The sequence below is a fragment of the Zalophus californianus genome, chromosome 6 (assembly GCF_009762305.2).
Source record: "Zalophus californianus isolate mZalCal1 chromosome 6, mZalCal1.pri.v2, whole genome shotgun sequence".
Classification (NCBI taxonomy): Eukaryota; Metazoa; Chordata; class Mammalia; order Carnivora; family Otariidae; genus Zalophus; species Zalophus californianus.
The window spans coordinates 54661585-54686340 of NC_045600.1; positions in this window are offsets into that span (position 1 = coordinate 54661585).

The following is a 24756-nucleotide window of genomic DNA, read 5'->3' on the forward strand; positions in this document are numbered from 1 at the left end:
CATGCTAGCTACCTTTGCCACTTCATCCGTTAATCTGGGCTTGCCCTTCCTCAAGACTGATTAGGTTGGTGATTTGGATACCTGCATCCAAGAGATTCATAAAAACTTGAGTCCCTTCCCTTTCTGAAGTTTCCCAGCTTACTCAGATGGGTGAGTTCATATCAATTTGGTTCCCCTTGCGGACAGTGAAACCTCAGCACCACCTTTCCTGCATGCATTCATGCTTGCTTCTTTTCTCTACCTTCTTAAGGCAGTTAAATTCATTAGGAAGGAGGAAGAGATTAGAGGACATAGGAAAAATTGACTCCATTCCATTAAACAAGATGCACTGACTTCTGCTTTCCAATATTATGGCAACTGCTTGTAGCTCAACTAAATGAGCTTGTAGTATTTTTGTCTACCCAGAGCTCTATATCATTTGGCATGGTTGTCATACATAACACCATTTATTTGGCTTTGGGAACTCCTTTACTAAGAAGCCAAAGCCACACACTTTCAGACTGGAGCTGCAGGATTTGTTCCATTTGGCTGACATCTGCTAGACTCAGAGAATGGCAACAATTTTTAAGGAGTCTTTTTAATATGGGGCATCTGCTGCTCCATTCTCAAGACTGTATCTCTTAAGTTTTATCCACTTTCAACATAGGGGCAATAGAATTTATTTAGATTTCTTTGCACTTCTTTCATGCTCTCCAGTGGGTTTCCTTTATTAGTACCGTAAACCCAACCCGGAGCAGTGAGAGCCTAAATTCTAATCAATCCTTCTTATATGTTTTCCTGTGTGAGTTTATCTGTCTCAAGGAAAACTCTATCAGAGGGTGAAAGCTCCCTCACTCCAACTAGGATGAGAATTTGCATTGCTGCCTCCAAATCGATTTAAGATTGGAATGATGAATTCAACCATAAGACAACACACTTGTTGCCATTGTTCCTTAACAAGCATTACATGTCTATGGTTCCAGAAGGAAACACTATTTGTATCTTTCGAGGCTATATATACACCTCTCTTTTTTCCTAGGATACACTATGTCTTTCAAAGCTGTTTGCTATACAAATATCCTTGGAAAACTAGTGCAGAAATTAGCTGGTGCCTTTCCTCACAAAATATTCAGAAATGCAAGAGATCCATGGAGAATGGTCTCCTAACAATATATTCTGATTATTTGTTTTTGTTTTGTTTTCACATTTTTTTTAAAGATTTTATTTACTTATTTGACAGAGAGAGACACAGCGAGAGAGGGAACACAACCAGGGGGAGTGGGAGAGGGAGAAGCTGGCTTCCTGCTGAGCAGGGAGCCCGATGTGGGACTCGATCCCAGGACCCTGGGATCGTGACCTGAGCCGAAGGCAGACGCTTAACGACTGAGCCACCCAGGCGCCCTGTTTTCACATTTCTTGAGAGATGTTTGTGTTTTTTTTTGTTGTTTTGTCTTGTTTTGTTTTTTTAAAAAAATTATTCATTTGACAGAGAGAGACACAGTGAGAGAGGGAACACAAGCAGAGGGGAGTGGGAGAGGGAGAAACAGGCTTCCTGCTGAGCAGGGAGCCCGATGCAGGGCTCCATCCCAGGACCCTGGTATCATGACCTGCGCCAAAGGCAGACACTTAAGAACTAAGCCACCTAGGCCCCCCTTGAGAGATGTTTGTTAAAATCCCTCATTCTATTACTGGGCATTTGCATAGTTTATTATTTAGTTCTGACAATTTATAATGGCCCTACCTTAGTCACACTAGTACAGTTAACTTGAATAAAACAGTCTTTCTCATACCTGTGTTACTATATTATTTATAACCACCTTCATCCTAATAAGAAAAAAGAGGAGAAAGAATGAAAATGTGAAAAGATTATAGTATTGTAGTGTATGTTTCTATGGGTATTATGCTTTTTATATCCTCTCTCATTTAAATCACAGAATGATCAATATGCCAACTATTATTTTCTTCAACTTGGACAGGAAGAGCCTGACATTCAGAAAGAGAAAGTAATATACATATGTCATCCCACAGCACCATTTGATTTTTAATTTGGGCCTGTTAATCTCAAACTTTTCTGTGTAATTACCTCTTCAGGCAGAAATGCTTTGTTTGCTCTTTATTTATAATCTTGCTTTCAATGCTTGTTTTTCCTTTTCTAAATATCAAAGTTTCTTTAAGGTAGATTTTGACCACAGCAGTAAGTTGTTATAATCTTCTTATAGACAGTTTTGGAGTTGAAAGTTTTGTCATCCTAGTATAAGATCGTCTAAAAAAAGAAAGAAAAATTACTAAACTCTAAGCCTCAGTTTCCTCAGATATAACTTGGGAATATATCCTACTTCCCAAGAGTTTTGTAAATATTAATGAAGCAATACATAAGTGACATGTATAGTTCAATATGTGAGGCATAGTACATCTTCAGTCAAGAGCAGCTTACTATCACTTACAGATCTCTGTACCAAAAATAGAAGAAAGAAAGAAAAAGAAAGAAAGAGAGAAAAAGAAAGAAAAAAAGAAAAAAGAAAGAAAGAAAGAAAGAAAGAAAGAAAGAAAGAAAGAAAGAAAGAAAGAAAGAAAGAAAGAAAGAAAGAAAAGAAAGAACAGATTCCAATGTCTACATTTTAAAAGTACCATCCACAGAGAACACCAGACCACAAAGTTAACTTCAAGAATTTATCTGAGGCTAATAATATGTGTTAAAACTGTACGATATTTATATACTAGGATTTCTAACAAGCCAGTGTAGGTCACATTAAGTATACTGGCAGAAAAATATTTTGCCTTCCCATGATGGAGGTGTGGGCGGGCAAGTGGTACCCTAAAATACATACTATGCAAACATTACATGTATATAAGAGGTTAATGCACCCTTTCCAAATCATGATATTCATTATTTTAAATAAGAATTTGTACTTTTTGGGATGCCTGGGTGACTCAGGCTGTTAAGCATCTGCCTTTGACTCAGGTCATAATTCTGGAGTCCTGGGATCAAGCCCCAAATTGGGTCCCCTGCTCAGCAGACAGTCTGCTTCTCCTTCTGTGCCTCACCCCACTCATGCTCTCTCTCAAATAAATAAAATCATAAAAAGAAGAATTTGTACTTTTGAAAACATTCTCAATTTGCTTATTTAAAAAATTGCTAAATATAGTTGCTCCATCCCAGGCCCTAGTACATAGAGAATAGCAAAATCAATTAACGTTGTCTTTATTTCCTTATTCATAATGTGTATTTTAAGTGCCGGATTGTAAAAATGCAATAAAATGTTTCCTGCCAGATGATTTTTATAAGTGCTTCCATTCTTTTCAATTGTTTTTTCAGGCATGCCAGTAACAATGTGGTTTAAACTTGGCATAGCACACAGAAATGAAGAGCAAGGCTTTTCTGGGCAAGATATTTGTCACACTTGATTCTAAAAAGATTATCATTCATAAAGGGTTCATCTGCTGTAATATCTGAAATAGTCCATGTAAGTGTCAGTTAAATACATTTGTTTCCAAAATGTAGCCAGTATAATAGCAAACATTATACTTTTGGACCATATAAGTGAATGTATCTGCCAAGCAATTTCAATCAACTGTAACTTTTTGCAGTTTTCTCCCCTAGTGCCAGTTGAAACTGCTTAAGCTCCACCATCTCCATTAAATTCTCATATCCATTAGGACATGAGAATGAGATGGAAGCCAGCATTTTATCATCATAATTCTCATTGGCATGGCATTTTTTTATATTTAAAACACAGTGAAGATCTCAAAAGTTTTTACATTATAACTTAGAGTAATGTTTTAAAAATTTTAATAGTCACCTAATCCTTGAAATGACAGAAAAGTTGAGCATAAATGAGAATTTTGAAATAATAATAAAAAAAATAAAAGATGGTTATAATAGATCTTTACTTAGCTAAGAAAAATGAGCTATATTGAGTATCTGACAGCCCTACAAATAATATGGGAGAAAAAACAGGAATTTATAGATTGAAATTAATCACCAGAAGTATTTTCAGAAATTTTTTTCATATAATTTCCTTCTATGAATTCTCTGAGAAATAATGAAGGCATCTAATACATTATGCTTTTGATGTAATTTTAATTTTTAATTTCTTTTTTATTATTTATTTAGAATTTTAAATGTGTCAACAGACTACTCATGTTAAGGCATATGAATATTGGGATTTCTATTCTGGTTGTCAAAGTATTCTAATTAGATTCAAAGTAATCAACATAAAATTAGCTATACAGTTTAAGAAATTATAGTTATTATGTAATATGGAATATAAAAGCATTTGGTTTACTCTAACTAACTGGAGATTCTTAAAGATGAAACCTCTGTAGATTATGAAATATTTATAGGAAGTGGATAATTTTCTACATTTTGTATAGCATGTGGTATATAATATGATGTGTGTATGCTATAAAGGCTCATTGATTCTTACTGATTATTAATGGATATAATAACCACAAAAATTCAAAACTAAGGCAATAAGTACACATAATTTGTAACTATATAAAATAAATTATATGAAATTGGGTTTAGGTGATTTGTAGCTGGTGGCCCCTGAGAAGCAACATTCATAATCACTTTTTACAGTGTAGGAAGTGACTTAGAATATGATTAACATGCCTGGTTAGAAAATATTTTTAATTTTTATAGAATTATGATCTTGGGAGAAATATTCAGAACCTCTTGACATTACGATGGTTTACTGAAAATGCCTTAAAAAGGCTAGGTAATAGGGGCGCTTGGGTGGCTCAGTTGGTTAAGCGACTGCCTTCAACTCAGGTCATGATCCTGGAGTCCCGGGATCGAGTCCCGCATCAGGCTCCCTGCTCAGCAGGGAGTCTGCTTCTCCCTCTGACCCGCCCCCGTCTCATGTGCTCTCTCTCCGTCTTTCATCCTCGCTCCCTCAAATAAATAAATAAATAAAATAAAATAAAAAAAGGCTAGATAATATAATGTAGCAATACAGACCTTTTGTAATCTGGATCTGCTATGGTGTATAATATCTAATCATAGGATATAGAGTCCAAATAAGCTCGTGTGTGTGTGTGTGTGTGTGTGTGTGTTTCAGATGGCAACAGGAAAGGGTAAGGTGGGAATCAAAGTTAAACCTGATTCCTCCTACAACATGTGATCCTTTGGGTTTTATTATCAGCCCACCTGAGGTCTTGATAGTTGCCATGACCCATCACGAGCTAATTTTGGAATTTTTAAAATGTCAGCTGAAGGGATAAATTACTATCAATAGTAAACTATTTCTACTGATAGTAAACTATCAATAGAAAATAGAAAGGAAAACTAGTTGTATGTGCTCATAGATGGGAATTTACTTCTGAAGTAGGCAGGATGACAGTGAATCATCTGATTAAACAATTGATATAGTTGGCTGGCTTATTTTTAAGCTTTTTAGTACATAGGTCACTCTCTAAATTTAAGGGTGACTGTTTTAAGGTGATCTGGAACAGTGGCTGGGGAGGTCACCATCTTAATTTGTGTACTTGTTCTGAGTAATTTTATTTAACTGTAATTTGATTAGCCTTGTACATTCTAGGCCTTTTCAAATTCCATTTTTTTTTTTTTTTTTTTTTTACTTTTTGGGGATAAAAGTAATCTCTTTCAAAATACACCAGGCCCTGAATTTATGGACCTTTTTTATTGCCTTTCATTTTTAAAAAAATATTGAGGTATAATTGACATATTATATTAGCTTTGGGTGTACAGTATACTGATTTGATATTTGTATATATTGCAAAATGATCACAGTAAAAGTCTAGTTAATATCCACCACCAGTTGAGGTTACATTTTTTCTTGTAATGAGAACTTGCAATATTTACTCTTAGCAACTTTCAAATATGCAATATTGTATTATTAATTATAGTCACCATGCTATCCATTACATTCCCCATGACTTATTTATTTTATAATTGGAAGCTAGCATCTTTTGATTCCATATAATGTAACATAATATAATAGGCCTTTTTAAATCTAGATCTAAATCTAGATCTAGGGGTATTAGGCCCAGTAATACGATATGGCATCAAAATAAGCTTTTGAATATGAGTTTATATGAAAATTTTGGAAGACAATGAATATTGCCTTATATTTAAAATGATTCACATTCTTATATATGTGACCATATAGAGCTGTTTTCTATTTCTGTTTCTGTGTATTTGTATTCCTCAAGGTCATGTTGAGACCCTAAACCCCAAAGGTGCTAGCATTAGTAGGTGCAGTCTTTGGGAAGGGCTTAAGTTATGAGGGTGAGATCTCGAGTGTTTGAGACAGTGCCTTAAAAAAGAGATTCCACTAAGCTTCTTAGCCCCCTTCACCATGTGAGGGTACAATAAGAGGTCTGCAACTGGGAAGAGGGCCCTCACCCACCATGCTAGCACCCTGATCTTGGACTTCTGGACTCCAGGACTGTGAGCCATAAATTTCTGCTGTTTCATAAGCTACCCAGTTTGGGTATTTTGTTATATCAGCCCAAATAGACTAAGACACTTAGGAAGATCAGTCAGAAATGTCTTACTTGGTCCTCTACTCACAAACTATTACATACTAAGCATTATTATATATCTTGTAGATAAGCAGAATTGTTACCATATTATGAATGAGGGAAATAAACAGTAGGGGGATGTAAAGAATTATTAACTAATAACCAAAGATTAACTACTAAAGGATAAAGGATAATTCAAAAGAATATGGGGAGAGCAGATATAGAAGGAAGCCACAACCTCTAGGGCTAAGGCAGGAAGAAATTTGGAAGAGCTTCCTCAGCTCCCACTAAGGCTGAGACTCAAACCTTAGTGGAGAGGGTACTGGTGAGGCCCACTGGATGATAGAGAAGTTCACTGAGTTCTGCCTGCTGGAACTCACTAAGAAGCTACTTGTTGGGTCACTGATGAGGTTCACAAGGAATTGCCCAAATACTCGGGTTACTGGTGGAATTTGCTGGGAAGCTGCCTGTGGGAATGACGCTGTCACTGGGAAGCTACGTGTGGGGGTGCTTTGAAACTCACTGAGGATTGAGGACCTTTGGAGGTTGTACAGGCCACTAGCCACTGTGTGTTGCCGAGCAAGAAACAAAAATTCAAAGAGGTGCAACTTTGCCCTTCCATGTACCTCTAGCACCTTCTACTGACAAATCCTAACACTGTACCATCTGGCAAAAAGAACAAAGCAGGGCAAAGAAGCCTGGATTTGCAGCTGAGAGGCAATACATTGATAATTGTTACACCCTTGTATTTGTAATTTCTCCTGAATGTTAGCAATACTGTAAGCCTCTTGAGGGCAAGGGCATTATCAAACTTCTTGCTCCACCCCTCATGGTATATATAACCAAAAAAAAAAAAAAAAAAAAAAGTGAAAAGAACATAAAAAGAAAAGAATGAGGGAAATAATGTTTGGAGATGATATGTTACATATCCAAATTGTTTAGCTTCTTCAATGTTGTTTCCACAGAGGACTGTAGTCTAGTACTTCCTCTCTTAAAGAAGCAAAATGTTGAATAAGGGATAGTTAGTAAAAATCAGGATAGTGTGAATAGTTTAATTTCACTCAATTCTTTGAACCATAAACATTAAATAATTCCTTCCTTCCTTCCTTCTTCCTTTTCCTTTCCCTTTCTTTCCCCTTTCCCTTCCCTTCCTCCCTCCCTCCCTTCTATCCATCTCTCCCTGCAATCCGTCTCTCCCTCTCTCTCCCTTTCTTTCTTGTCACCCCTATGCCTTTTCAAGTTATCCCCCACTCCCCTCTTCCACTTGAGTAGTGGGTTCCCATAATGATGTCTCAGTAGAAATCTTAACATTTTCAGTTGGTTTTGGTTGTTAAATTCTCTTGTTGTGGCTTTTGAAATTTCAGGTAATTTAATATAAAGCCTAGGATTCATATTCAATTCAAAGCTCTTCTCTCACTAATGTAGGCCAGGTGTGTGTCTCCAGTGGTCTGAGAGAAAGAGGAGGGGTTGGGGGCACTGACAGTCTTTCACACTCACCTCTCTTGCCCACCAATTTATTTCCTTGGTGAAAAGACTAAGAAAAAGGGGGAGGTTTAAGTAAAAGATATGCTTTTTATGAGTATTTATTTGAGTGTGTATCAATAGGCCATACTCTTTTTTGTTAGTTATAAAAGGAATCATACAAAAATAAAAGAGATTAAGTTGCTGCCCATTTCACTCTTTTATTGGTCATCATAACTGATCTAAGTTACTGTCTTTAGTGTTACTGTGGATAAGTACAAGCCATGGCAGGCCTTGCTGATTCAAGCTCAAACATATGCCTCAAACATCAATACATCAGAGGACACTTAGAAGAGTCAACTTACTCAATTTGACATCTATAAAGGAGGCCTAGGGGCACATTCCTAATATGCCTGAAACTCTGAATCACACGTTAGCAGTCCCAGCAAATGTGTAAATGCCAAGTAGTTGTGTAACCTGACCTCCAAAACTCTAACACTGGAGGTTATGGGCCTGTTCTTATAGGCAAGGGTAACGTCCATTTTCTGCACTTCTTGGGAAATGTACATTTAGAATTTCCCTTTCCTAATCTTGTTGGCCATAGCACCTTCTCTTCAACCCATCTATTGCTTACCCCGATCCTGCATCATTTCAAAATCATGTGTTTAAGTCACTGAGGCCAATGGCCAAGCAGTTGTCTTACTCAGGAAGTAGATAATTATGCCTCCTTTCAGACCCACAGATAATACAAGCAATTCTCCAATGACTACTACATGCCATGATGGTAATGAGAACCAGCCAGTATCCCTTCCTTGAGGGTAACTCCTTTTCATGATCTGTTCTCCCTCAAAAGACCACCTGTGCTCCTGTATCTCAACTCGAGTTCTGCCAAATAGCGGAAGGCAAGTGACAGAGGATTGCAAGGACAGTTTTCTTAAAATTGTGCCTTTCATTAGGCTCTGGTCTCATGTCTTGCTGTTCTCTGAACTCAGAATGTAAGACTCTGAGAATTTGTTTATCTCAGTTGTGGGCTAGTCAATTCTATGAAAACTAATCAATTTCTCTGACTTGCTAATTCAGTCTACCATGATCTAAAATGCAATGCATTCTGTCATTAGAATTCTAAGGGATTGTAAAGATCAACATTGTATCTGCTTCATGAGTCAGAGTTAGACTGGGAGGGAGAACAGCAGAAGAAAAAAAAATACTGCACTTGCTCTTACTTTTGCACATTCTGAATTTCATTGAGTGATAATCTCTCTTGCCAAATTTTAAATTTTGCTTTATGTTTTCTATAGGGCAATCTTTCTTATGAAGAATTACATTATTTGGGGAAAAGCTGGGAAGGAATTTTCCGACCTCTCTCAAGCTTTCGTGTTTAAAGAGTCACTGCAATGCTTGTAAAAAGAGATTCCAGAGTGCTATTCAAAGGGATCTGATACAGTGAGAGTAGGTGGAGAATAAGGTGGAAACAGGAATCTACTTTTTATTTCTAATGAAGATTAACAGACTACAACTTAAACAAAAAGGTTTTGCTGTGTTTCTAAATAAATTTTAGCATATTTTATGGAACACTGAAAATTTCAGTTGCAGTAAATTTAATGATTTCTCCAGAACTATACTCATAAAATTCTGCAGTTTTGTCTTATATATGAACCAGAGCATTGTAGAAAAATAATTTCAAAGTGTTAAAGAGAGAAAAGTTATAAACTTTTGTATGAGTATAACTCCATGTAAATAAAAATGTTAATTAAAAAATGTTGCTTTCCCTAAAACTTACTGGCAAACTGTAGCACTAAAAATACCATATTTTGAGAATTAGAAATAATAAATTTCAAGACACGAAAAATGTTATTTAATATAAGTCAATTACTTGATGAAATGAAATCTGAAAATTTCACAAAGTTGAGGAGAATTTCTCAGCATAAATGATATCTATTATATATATATATTTTTTTAAAAATTATTTATTTGTTTGTTTATTTGACACAGAGAGAGAGAAGCAACAAAAGGAGGGGGAGAAGCAGACTCCCCGCTGAGCAGGGAGCCCAATGTGGGGCTCAATCCCATGACCCTGGGACCATGACCTGAGCTGAAGGCAGGCACTTAACCTCCTGAGCCGCCCAGGGGCGCCAATATCTCTTATATCTTATCTTTCATTGTATATCGAGTCCTTCTAAATGCACAGTAATAGTGTGGGGGATGCCTTTTTCCTTCTAACCTCTGGTTAACAAGGACTTTTTCTTATTACCAGGTCAGTGGAAAAATCCCCTCTATACCAGATACCTATTGTCAGAGGGGAGGGAAGAGGTGGATGGGCAAAATGGGTGAAAGGTAATGGGAGATACAGGCCTCCAGTTATGGAATGAATAAGTCATGAGAATAAAAGGCACATCATAGAGAATATGGTCAATGATACCGTAATAGTGTTGTGTGGTGGCAACTGGTAGCTACACATGTGGTGAGCAGAGCACAACATATAGAGTAGTTCAATCACCATGTTGTATCCTTAAAACTAATCTAACATTGTGTGTCAACTTTACTCAAAAAGGAAATTAAAAAAGGTATTGCATTATTTTATTAGTGCCTTTAACATTGGGACTAGTAACAGAAGCAATTTTAAAATAGTTGTAGGGTTTCAATCAGAAAGCCTTCTAACATAACCATGGTAATATTCTTCTGGAAATTCTAATTGACTCCATATTAGATAAAAAAATAGAAGTATAAATATTGGAAAAGAATAGAAATCATATAATTATTTTCAGATAATATGATTAAATATTTGGAAACAGAGACTCAACAAATCAACTATTATAATCAGCACAAAATTCAGGAGGGCAGCTGCATACAAATTAATGTACCAAAGTTTGTAACATTTATATATACAAATACAAACTAATTAGAAAATATATTAAAAATTTCATGGTAATATTAGGTGACATTAGACAGGCCCTGTTTTAAGTCCTTTACATAACTCATAGGTCTTATAATAAATATTCTTATTATCCTCAATTTGCAGGTGAGGAGACTGAGGCTCAGAGAGTTAAATGGGCCATCACCACGTAACTATTCAGGGGGCAATAAGATTCTGATCCCAAGCTGACTGACTCTAGAATCTATTTCCTAAAATTCCTACACTCTCCCCTGATCTCAACCACAGAGGCAACACAAAATATGCAATGCCAAAACCAAACATAAGAACTTTTCAGGATTCATCGAGAAAAAATAAAGTGGTCATAAGAAGATAACCGGAAACATGGAAGGCAGACACCATATTACTTTTGTCTATTTTCCTATCCTTATAATTAGCACAGTGCTGGGCACATTTATTAAGCACTTAGTAAATGTTAGTGAATATATAAACGGATAACATTTAATATTGTACCAATGTAGGAAAACGAGCATTCTCACTTGCTGTTGGTGAGGTGTACATTTGCATAACTTTTTGAAGGAAAATTTTACATTAATGTTTATAATTGAAATATGTGTACTCTTTGACCAGGAAATCCTCTGTTTACAATTTTATTCTACATAATATTCTATACTATGTAAGAATGCCTTTGCAACAAAGAACTGAAAACTTGATAAATCATGCCTTAAAAACAGAGGTTCGTGTTTTCCACATATAATTGGACATAGGCAATGTATGCTGTTGGTTAAGCAGTTTCACAATCTAACTAGTTCTGAGGCCCTATCATTCTTTTCTGACATCCTTAGCATCTTGTGTCTTTCTCCCTCTACTTGTTTCATTATGGTTTCAATGTGCCAAACTCTGCTCCAGGTACCAAGTCTGCTTTCCAGAGAGGAAGAAGGGAAAAGGAGAGCAGCAATACACTCTCTTCCCACACCTGTCACTTCTATTAGAGAAGTAAGCTCTCTTTCCAAGTAGCCCCCCCCCCCCACAGGTCTATATGTTCTGTGTTTAGAAATGAGTTACTCTAAATGCAGGAATTTACCTGGCTTTCAGTTCCCAGTTGATACTGTCTACTAGGCTCTCACAATCAAAGCTGGAATACATATGTAAAATAGCTAGCCCTGTGCTATCTACAGGATAAGAAAAAAGCTAGAAAAACATCTTGGTAACTATTAATAGGAGATCAATGATCATGTGGCCATATACAGAGAAGGACGGAGAAGGAAGAAGTAGGAGAAGCTCCTTAATCACACCCTTTAGATTTTGGGTGAAGTGTTGCAATAGCTGACTTTTTTTTTTTTTAAGATTGTATTTATTTATTTGAGAGAGAGAGTGAGTGAGTGAGCATGAGCAGGGGGAGGGGGAGGGGCAGAGGGAAAGGAAGAAGCAGACTCCCCACTGAGCAGGAAGCCCACTGAGCAGGAAGCCCACTGAGAAGGAGCCTGGGTTCTATCTCAAGACCCTGGGATTAGGACCTGAGACCAAGGCAGATGCTTAACCGACTGAGCCACCCTGGCACCCCGCAGTAGCTGATCTTACCTCTCTTTGTTATGATGATAGGAAAAAGGCTAAAATTAGGAGAATACAGTAAGATATTGAAAAGCATAAATGATATTCTCATACTCATTCTGCTTTTAAAGTGCACTATTTTCTGTTAAACTGAAGACATCCACATTTTAACTCTCAAGACTGCAAACATCAAAAATACCTCTGAAGAATCTGGGAGCCAGTATGGTCTGGCCCTTGGTATACTGCACAAAGACCCAGTGTCACAAGCTACTGAACATGGGGAACTAATACCACTAAATAAAACATTGATACATATATTTATTTTTCTTTCATCTTCCATCTTCTTCACCCCAAAATTACATTTTTTTTTTTGGTTAGCCAGGATTTTTAGGTTAACATGCTTGCCTGTCTGTATATTTGCATTTTCAAGATTTTATTACTTCAATGTTTATAAACTAAAAAGAACAAAGAAACCTACAATGTTCTATTGCTGCTTAAAAAAAGAATAAAGCTTTTCTTCCTATATTCTAACCCAAACTGAACTAGTCATAGAAAGATAGATTCCTAAGTCCATATTTTAGCATCATAAATTGATGGTAATCTGAGGCATGGTCCATTAGATGTGATTTATGCTTCTCATTAAATATAGCTATAGCAATATATTTTTTTTTGCAAAGAACAGTTAACAGTAAACAAGTTTACTCTGATGAAATTTAGGTTCTCTATAAATAACACTTCTATGGAACTTCAGCACTTCTGCTTCTGTAATGCTAATTAGTAGACCAACTCATGGTATGTTTTGAAATATCTAACAAACAACTTGTTTAATATTCTTTGTCACAAACTAAAACAATGCAAAGAAGTTATAAAAAGCTGTTTAAAATCTCTTTAAAATCCTGAAATCAAAAGAGTCTAGTCTCTCCATGGGGAGAAGCAGAGGCAGAAGCAGGCTTCCTGCTGAGCAGGGAGCCCGACGTGGGACTCAAGCCCAGGACCCTGGGATCATGGCCTGAGCTGAAGGTAGATGCTTAACCAACTGAGCCACCCAAGCACCCGATACATTGGAAATTTGAAGAAAGACAAGAAGTTGCTAAGCAGTTATCTCAGAAAATAGATAATAAGGAAAAATAAGGAAACTAAATAAACTAGACCCCATTCTATGCCAATCATTTTGACAAAAAAAAAAAAGCCAAATAAGACATTTGACTGAAGTGCCAAACCTGTTTAAATGTGATAATAGAACTAGTAAGACAAGATAAAAATTGAGTGTTTTGGAAACCATGTAATTTATTATGTATATTAGAGTTTAATTTTGTAAACATAATAATTTATCGCTGATGGTGCTTAAATTTATTTATTTATCATCTGGAGCTTTGTAAAGAAGCCAATTATTCACAGAGACAGGCTCCATGTATTATTATATAACTTTTTCGTTATAATGTAACTTTGTAAAATGGAATCAGTCATTCAGATTGTCAACTTATTCTCCAACATAAAATCTATTTCCCTTTGTAGTGCTAATAATAATACAACAGTTCTCCTAGGGAGACAAAGAGATTGTGCAAAGTCATATACTTCTGCCTCTAGTAAATGATGTTACAACAGCTGTTATCTCCTACCTGAAATATCCTAAAGGAAAAGTTTTAATTTTAAAGTCTAAAGCAACATTCCATCTTTTTTATCTACACACAGGTATTGTTCATGCTCTCAAGAGCCTCCTTATTTTGGTTTACTGGAACAATGACTAAAATTTATGAATTTCCAAATAAAGTTCATGTCTTTCGGTGGTCAATCTACATGACTATTTGAAATGTTCATCACAATGAACAATAAGAGGGGTTTGTTCTAAGCAAGTAGAAATTTACTTTCATTCATTATAGTGTTACACTCATTCCAACTAAAGTGTTAGCCCTTTAGCGCTTTTTCTGTTTTATAGGCTTTTAATGAGGTGATCTTATAAGGACTTAAAAATCAAAAAGGAGAATTATACAAAAGATGGTGAGCTCCATGAGGCGCCTGGACAGCTCAGTTGGTTGAGCATCTGCCCTTGGCTCAGGTTGTGATGGCAGGGTCCTGGGATGGAGCCCTGCTTCATTGGGCTCCCTGCTCAGCAGGGAGTCTGCTTATCTCTCTTTCCCCCTGCCCTTCCACCCCACTCGTGTTCTCTTTCTTTCACTCATTCTCTCTCTCAAATAAATAAATAAAATCTAAAAAAAAAATGATTGGGAGCTCCTGAAAGAAAAATAAAAAGACTGGACATCTGAGGTAACTAGAAACAAAAGCTCAGAATCTCTAGCCTGATTGGTGAGGGTCTTTCCCAGTCAAAGCCAGGGAGAGGTGACTATTTTTCCAAATGTGCAGACACAAATGCAAAGCAACAAAGAACATGAAAATTTGGAAAACACGACACAGTCAAATGGACAAAATAAATCTCTATTTACCAAGCCTAAGGAATTAGAGATCTAGGAATTACTGACAAAGAATTAAAAATAAGTATCAACTCAGTGATTTCCAAGAGAACACTGATTAAAATAACCAAATAAAATCAGGAAAATGATTATGAACAAAATGAGAGTATCGATAAAGGGAAACAATTAAAAAGAACAAAGCAGAAATTCTGTTTTATTTTCTATGAAATGATAACCAAAGGAGAACAAGGGTGACTACATTTATCAGACAAAACAGACTTTAAGTTAAAAATTCTCACAAAAGACAAAGAGGGTATTATATAGCTATGAAAGAGCCAGTTCATCAAGAATATAACAATCATAAATATATATGCACCAATATCCAAGCAACAAGTATGTAAAGCAAACATTCACATATCTGAAAGGAGAAATAGATAGCAATGCAGTAATAGTAAAAGACTATTACCCTATTTTCAACAGTATATAGCACATTCAGATAGAAAATCAATATAGAACAGTGAACTTGTACACCACCACAGCCCAAATGGACCTAATTGATATATACAGAATATTCTACCCACAGCAGCAGAATACACATTCTTCTCAAATACATATGGAACATTCTCTGATAGATCACATGTTATGTTACAAAATAAGTCGAAATAAATTTAAGATGATTGAAATACCAAACATCTTTTCTGACTACAATGGAAAGAAACTAGACATCAGTAACAGAAGGGAAACTGGAAAAGTCACCAGTATGTGGAAAATAAACAGCACATTTTTTCAGCAACAATTATGTTAGTGTAGTTCTGCCAGAACCTTGATTTTAGCCCTGCAAGACCAATATCAGTTTTTTGACTTGTAGCACTGTGAGAGAATACATTTGTTTTAAGCCACCAAATCTGTGACTATTTGTTACAGCAGTAATAGTAAACTAGTACAGAGTAACTACCCATTTATTGCCAAATTCCCATTTTAGAGAAAAATTTCTCTAGTGAACCTGGCATACTATCTCACTGCAGTCTGAGTCTTCACCATATAAAAACTGAGAAAGCTCCCATGATTTATTAGGTCCCATCATAGAAGGATAGGATATTTTATTTAAGAGTTTTATTGGGGAAAAATATGTTCTTTTTAAGAGCTTTAATTTCCAAATTTCCTATGTATTAGAAAATAAAAACAACAGTAAGATTCCTTATTCTAAAAATCAATGTACCAGAGAATGAAGGACATAATTCTATTTTGGCCAATCCTCTAGCCAAAGTCCACCGAGCCATCCTATTACCAAAATAGGTCAGTGTGGTCTTTTTGCAGATGCTTATGCATATGGTACATATATAATGTACTGAGAACCTCAGAAGCAGCTTTTGGAACCATTCCATATAAAAATGGATAATTGTATATTCCATATTTAAGGCTCATAACCAAGAACTTCACTTATATCTTTACCCAATCACTATAGGACATTGCAGCTGGTGAAACCAAAAATGGAACTTTGTCTTGAAAATTTATCATTGCCCAATGTCTTGCATGAAAATACTTCATGGGGTTTACCAAAATGTAGAATTGCTGCCAAATAATGTATGGCATAACATGCTTTAGAACACATCCTCAAACAGTTTAGAAAAGTAAGTCCAATAGGAAACCAGTGCGTGGGAGACATTTCCATTGCTAGGCTCCCGCAATTTGGATAACTTCTCTCTGGCTCCTGTACTACCTGGTAGCCAATAGCATCCACCACCTGTCAGCTTTCATCAACAACTCTTTCAGAGTGCCTCTGATAAGTTATATGCCCTTGAACTGCTTTCTGTCACAACCTAAATGCGAACTTGCATCAATTTGCACTGGTGCGGCACCATGGTGACTTCTCTTTCAGTGAGTCATTGTTGTACCTTCAGCATCACTGTCTAGATCTCAGCATGGGGTAGGGAACTCTTCCTTGGCCATTCTCCAAGCTCTAGTGTAGTGAAAGCTCTTTATTTTTTTTTTTTTAAGATTATTTTATTTATTTATTTGACAGAGAGAGAGACACAGCAAGAGAGGGAACACAAGCAGGGGAAGTGGGAGAGGGAGAAGCAGGCTTCCCGCAGAGCAGGGAGCCTGATGCAGGGTTTGATCCAGGATCCTGGGATCATGACCTGAGCCAAAGGCAGACACTTAACGACTGAGCCACCCAGGCGCCCCAGTGAATGCTCTTTAAATCTGCTGTTTCTGTATTCTTTAGATGTTTCTTTACTTCTAACTAGTCAATTCATTATTACTCTAGTTCCCTGTTAATATTAACAATTCTATATACATATATGTTCTGTGCTCACTTCAGCAGCACATATACTATACATATATGTTCTATACATTCTATTTTACGTGTGTGTGTGTATAGATACATAATTTTCTCTCTCTATATATATATATATTACTAGGTAGTTTCTGTTTCAGTTGGATCAGAACTAAAAAATCATCCCAGTGGTTAGCACACCCTAGGGGCTCAACTAATATTAGTTGAACAAGTAAATGGATGAATGAGGAATGCTCACTAATTTTCAAACCACCAGTGGAGGGGATGGGGAAAACAACAGCAACAACAGTTAACAACACTACCATCACCAACAACAGCAAATCTTTTGGGCAATGGTTTATTGACAGCTTGGGCAATGTAGCATGTTGCACAAATTCATAGCTATTTCTGAATAAGACCAAGGAAATCAGAGACTGATAACATCATTGCTACATGATGCTTCTTTTCAGACAGATTTGGCAATAATCTCTGTTGATTTGTGAGTAGAACTTCTACCAGGTGAAAACCTGGCATGAAAAATTATACCTTTGGAAGGGTTATCTTTAATTCTAGATTAAAACCACTATTCCAGCACAATCACTGAAACTGATCTGGGGGAAAAGGCTTATTTAACTACACCTAATGAATTATGTTTGAATAAGTTTTTATTGATTTTTTTTTTTTCTGTGCTATTTGAAGTGCAAACTCAAATTCTGTTCAGAATTTCTGAAGTTATCCAGCTAGTTGGCTTTAACCACAAAAGTTATCTGGGCATAGAGAGGCCTCCTGATATTTCCAAATGAATGGAACCTGTTTGCATACTAGTTGGCCACAGGCTCATGAAAAGAGAGGAACTTCTAGCCTCCCACAGAGTTAAATGCTTTGCTCTTCAGTGTCATTTTGCAGCATAGTACATTTGGAAAGTTCTGTCTCTAACTGTATTGAACAGTGATTGATCAAGGTATATACCACCAGTTTGTTTATAAATATTTAAGGGTAAAATTTTCTAAATAAAGTGACAAGATACAAGAGAAATACAAGAGAAAAAGATGAGACAAATGTATTGTGTATTTAAAATAAAAGATGAAGTCTCTTCAGTATATTAAAGATTGATAGGTAATATCAATAGTTAAAATCATATGATTATCATAGAGCAAATCACAATAATGAGTCAGTAATGACTGAGGTTGGTGAGGCCTAAACTATAAAATTGTTGATTGCAAAAAACAAAAAACATAAAATTGTTGATTGCTTTTATTTCATATCTTTCTAAGTTTTTTTTTTTTTTGAAAGAGAGAATGAGAGTGGAAGAAGGGGCAGAGGGAGAGAGAGACTCTTAAGCAGCCTCAACACTCAGCACAGATCCAATTGAAGGGCTCCATGTGGTCCTTGATCTCAGGATCCTGAGATCATAACCTGAGCCCAAATCAAGAGTTGGACACTAAACCGAGACACCCAGGTGCCCCTACCTTTTCAGTTTTATGTTAGCTTGCTGGTAACAGGTTTCCTTCACTATCAGAGAATAGAGCACTCCTATGAAAACTTCCACAAGCAAAAATGACATAAAGCAAAGAAGCAGTTACCACTAATTTATATGGAAAAATTTTTGAACATTCTCAAATCCCCAAAAATAACCTCTCTTAGGCTTTTCTGATACTTTAGGACACATCTTACTAATGGATACACAAAATAAATTGAGATAAAGCACAGATGCTCATAGACACAGTTCAAAGCTATGGCAGCTTGATGCCGAGATACTGAGTGTAGTTCTTAGAGAAGGAGCTTGGGAGAACCACACTCACTGCTCAGGGCACATACTGCCTCTATAATAGCTCACTACAAAACAAACACTGACCTCTATTTTTTAATTTCCTCTTTTTTCATAAAAGCAAACTCCTCTTTGGATTTCTTTGGTTAGCAAAAAAAAAAAAAAAAAAAAGTTGCTAATGTAAGCCTTCTGAAAATGTGAAGTGGCATAACATGAACTTCCAAAAGTAGGGAAGAGCTGTGTAGAGATTACTGTTTCCCATTGTCTTGGGACATTACTAATAGTTCAATATGAGATATGACATCTACTGGTTAAAGGTTTCTAAAAAGAGTCTAAAGAGAAAAACATGAAGGCATTGAGAATGTGGGGGGGGGGGAAGTTCAAAGAACAGAGGAAAAGGAAAGAAGAGCTATAGAGGAAAAGAAAATAACTGCATTTCTACTTAAGAGTTGACATCAAGCTCACACCATGCAGGAAGCTTCCACAATTGAAAATCATCTAAAATCTACACATGATTTTCATTTTTAAGTTACTTATCTTAGACATGTGGAGAATCACCTGACATATTTTAAACATTGTAGTACACTGGTTTTTGCCGTGTATAGATTCCTCATTCCCCTTAAGATGGGATATTTGAAATAAATATTTTCTTTCAACAAGAAATGGACTTTTTTGTCCCGAGTCGATCAAAATTTGTATAAATTCAGAGGAGAGGACATTTCTCATTAAATGTACATTTTATATTCATATTTTAGGAAAGCACTCAATTTGTTACTGCCACAGATATCTTTTGAAGGGCTAAGAGACATAATTTTTATGTTTACTCTTACAACTACATTACAGCAAGGTAGGATATAAGAGGAGATTATTAGAAAAAAATGTTATTCAAGATGGTAGAAATATATATATATAGTATGATTTACAAAGTTCTGACCTAAGGAGAGTAGTTAAGATCTAGAAATTTTTTCTCCCATTGTTACTTTCAACTATCATCATTAAATCTCTATTTCCTGATCTACAAAAATATATCCGGATGATCTCACAGGTTATTAGTCACTCCCTCACATATATATATATATATATATATACATATATATATATATATAATTATGTTTAAAACTCCAGTCTCACTGTTGATTTAGTCCTATGAAGTCCACCCACCTCAGGCATACCTAGGTTGGTTTCTTACATTAACTGAAGTAGAAAGAGAGCATTGGCCACTCTTTCACCTCTTCTTCCTACCCCAGCGCATAGCATAGGAAGAGGGTTGGTATCACAGTCTGATTCTAAGATACAGTCTTCCTCTCTGTTTTGAAGATTCTTACCACTCTGGGATTGAGGATGAGAGGAGTAATAGAAGAGGCAAGAAACTTCATTTACAATCTATTCATTTTGCTTTGGTAACAAGGCATATATGTTTTCATTCCTGCTTGTGTTGCTTATGTCTCCTACTAGTGGCTTCAGCCCACAATGTCCATGAATCTCTAGGAACAATGTTTAGCTTTACTCTGTTCCTTCTCTCTGTGGGGAGCTCTTTATAATGGAGCAGTTCTGTCTAAATATGGCTTCAGGAGTTGTCCATTATAAACCAGCTCTGGGTTGTGTGCCACTTGGTGCAGCCGACCCTTGAGCATTCCCATGAGCCATCTCCCACCTCTATGCCCAAAAATGGAGCCAAAGGACCACTAAGTAGTTCTCACTGCCTTCTTCCCAGAGATGCTATAGATTCTTCTTGTTCCTCTGCTTTAGGCTTCTATCTCAAGCTACACTGCCTTAAGAGATACCAGTCTCCTACCTTGCAGAAACCTACAATTTCTATGTCTCTAAGGTGAGTCTCTACCTATAAATTCTTACTGTGCTTGGTGAGGAAAGAATCTCACTTCTTTCCCAAATAAGCAGGGTAAGTAAAACCACTTTATTTCTCATCAGTGGTAATCTAGCACTTTCTCTCTATACTTCCCCTCCATAGTGTTTTGATTACATACCCTCGTGGGGAGGGGGGTGGAGTAGGAGAGTGAGGAGAAAAGGAGTTCATTGTGAAAGACATGGTTTAGTCTGGTTTTGTAAGCCTCGGAGATAGTGTCTGGCTCTATTGATGAGTGGACTTCTAAAAAGTATGTGGCATTGAATATTCATTGTTTATGACTATGGACTTTAGTGCTATTTTGCAGGGCATCAGGAAAATTCTCTACTCAATATCTGTCACATACATATCCCTTCAACTTATAGTAGGTTAAATGTTTTTTAAATGTGTGACTTCTGTTGTCACTGGTCCCTACGCAGTCTTTCCTGCCTTGGTGAGTGGTAACTTCACTTTACATTTTTTCTGGCTAATTTAGAATTATCAACCCTTCCAATTTTCTTATACTTCACGTCAAAATTAATCAGAAAATATTCTCAGCTGTACCTTGACAATGTCCAAAAACTGAAGATCTCCGACCTGGAATACCTGTCCTACACTGGTTTATCTTTTTTTTTTTTTTTTTTTTTGGTTTAAGCTACCTTTAACTCTCTTCTGAATTATTGCAATAGCCTCCTAACCAGCCCGGTTGCTGAAGCTCTAGCTTTCCATCCTTCAGCTAATTCTCTGGAAAGCTAATAGAGTAATTCTTTTAAGTCATAAATCTCATATTTTACTTCATTAATGTATTTTCAAAATCCTCCAGGGATTTCCAATGTAATTCAGAGTGAATCTAAGGCCATTAGAGTCTGTCTCCCTGCCCTACTAAGCTCTTTGCTATTCCTTAAATGGTTGGCACATTCTAGCTTCAGGATGTTTGCACTAACTCATCTTTTGGCTTGGAATTATATCTCCACAGATATGTACAAGACTCATTTCCACAATAGTCTCCAATATCACTATCAATATCAAACCATTACTGATTCCCTTACTTAAAATTTTAATTCTACCTTACCATCTTCATTCCTAACCTTTATCACTATTTTATTTTTCTCTATTTTATCTCAAGGCTCCTTATTTACTTAGCACAAAGAATGTTACTTATTAATGACTGCTTAATAAACAATTACCAAATCTCAGTGGCATCTGACAATCAAATTTTCTCTTTCATGTGTCTGTGGTCAGCTGTACGTTGGCTTTCTTGCTTACTTTTTGTTGCCACTTATGTTCTGGTCTACTATGAGTTTTAACTCTGTGGTCCATGTTGGAGAAGCAACATGGAAGCTAACTGGAAGAAACTTTTCTTTGCAATGATGAGTGATCTAAGAGGTCACAGTTTCTATAAGGTGTACATACTGACTTCAGACACACATTTTCAGACTCTATTTGCATTATATCTACTAACATCCCATTGTCCAAATTAACCTCATGTGATTTAGACCAAATTCAAGGGTGGGGAGATGCAAATGGAGATGTACACACTCTGCCTATGGAGAAAAAAGAGTGTATTTTTTTAAATTATTGAATGTATCACATATATGCAGATAGAATTTAACCAACTGCCATAGGTGAAAATATTTAGATCCCCTAATTATAAAAATATTCTACCTTCTAATATATTAACCAAACTTTATACAATTAAATCAGACAAATACAAGGAATTTTAAGTTTCTACTAAAGCTTCTAATGATACTTCTTTTGACTTTGTCATTGGTACTTGCTGTCAAAGGATACATGGGATTTAGAAGAGTGAAAGAAAAGACAGAAGAACGTCTTCAGCAAGCAAGTTAGCTAAGCAAAGGTTCAGAGGAATAAAAACTTCAAATAGTATCTAAGTTTTCCTTTAGTCTCACTCCCCAAATAATTCAGTCCAAAACTGTTAGATAAGACTGGCAGGCACAGGCTTTGCAGGAGCCCCAGTAGGGGAAGAATGTCTATGTGGGAGAGAAAAACCATATGTTAAGATTACTTTTGAGAATAATCCATCCCGGTTTTTTAGTTCTATTTTCCTTACTATTTCTTCTTTCTCACCCATGTTACTTGACTTAATGTCAACGTTTCCTTATAAATTTGCAGGTTGCACCTTATTTCATATATTTTCTGATTCATCATTTTGCTTTTTGCTTTAGTATTACTTTCTCTGTGTCTACATGAAAGCCTACGTGAACCCTACCTTAGGAAGTCCCTTGATATCCAGACTATTTACAAAGATGGAATTTTTTTTTTTGATTCTCAGTGTTCTGAATGTAAACAGCCAACCTCATGATGTGAGAACCTCAAAATGCAAGTATATGTTAAATTCTCCTACCAAAATATTTCATTAACTTAGCTAGTAACTCTCCTACAAGGCAACTCAACTGTAGGATGATTATGTAGGCTGCTGGTCAGAGTAAGAGGTGGCTGTTTTGAGGTCCAACAATGTTTGCTAGTCTAATCATTAAGTTGTAGTAAAATAATTTGGTACAAATTACATTATCCATTCATAAGGAATCCCTCATGAAAGGGTTGTAGCCATGCCAGACAGTACACAGCTTCTAAAGTTGGCAGAGTAAATGCCAGGTACATTTTCACTTAGAACCTTAACAAACAGATACTCTCTCCCACATTCTTCACTCCCTAGGATTGAAATATTCCCTGTTTCTCCTGTTTCCCCCATGACTCTTCCCATACATATTTTGTATGAGAGAGAAATCATAACTATATTTCTTCAGAATGTATTAGTTTAAACCTATCCTTTGTCTTTTAGTTTATTTTTAGTATATGCCCTAAATATTCTTGCACTATTAAAAATGAAGACACATTAATGAATATATGAACACAAAAAATAGTTACCTTTGCCCATAGATCATACAAAGAGATTATAAGTACAATATTTAAAATTACTTGACACTGATAATAAAACTTGATTATATTCTAATTTTAGAGGGGTGTAATGAAAAGTACTGGAAAGGATGCAGGGCTGTTAATTTCAATTTGATCTCTGTTTCCAAAGAAACAATGTTTTATGGTTCAGAGGCATTTTAAGCCTTCTTGTCCAATTTTATAAATTTTATAATAATAAAGATCAAAGAGGATAAGTTATTTACCCTAGAGTAATAAGCTCATTGTCTTGATTGCCAGACTTTCTACTACACTTACTTATGTCATTAAATAGTTGTGTTTTTCATGTGGGTACTGATTCCTAATTGTTAGCTTAAAAGATAAAATCTAATTTAATTTTGATTGTCTTTCTTAAATATTTGCTATACTTGATGTTTTCCTAGAGTGCATTCAGCACATCACTGCTTATAGATTTATATAAATAAATCCTTATTGATTTTTCTGTGTGATGGGGTATGCAATTTGTATCATTTTTCTTAGATTGCTTTATTTATTCCCTTCCCCTTTATCAATTTTCTGAGAGAAAAAACATTTCCAATCTGGGTTGGAAAACCTCTCCAGTTACATGCCTAATCCCTATCACTTTTCTTTAGGTTCACTATAATATTCTTAGATTTGTCTTATGAAATATCATTCATAACATCTTGAATATAGTAGCTTCTGGAGTAGTTGTTTAATACATTCCTGTTTTAGAGGACTTTTACTTTAATAGGTAGAAGTGAAACAAGTAGCAATCAACTCTCCCACATATTCACCATCATTTTCATATTAATCATATAAGACCAGACATTTTTTTTATTATTTTATTTTTTTGAGACCAGGAATTTTAAATTGTAATAAAGTTTTCTAGAACAGCAGAGTAAAACTGTCCCTTAAACTAAATGTTATTTCCTGACTAACTACTAATCAATGGGATTTCATAAATTTAAGTTTCATTCTGGTAACATATTCATAAAACCATATGTTACAAAATATTATCCTGTGATACATGAGAATATTTAGAAATAGGGAAAAGTGACCTGTGCTGTCAGCCAGAAAAAAAAAAAAAGACCAAGAGATTTCTCTTTCATTATCCCTTCAACCGCTAATAAGCTAAGATTTATATAGATCACAGCATAATACAATTTCAAGAAAAAAAATAACATTAATCAGTACAAATTTTCAAGTTAC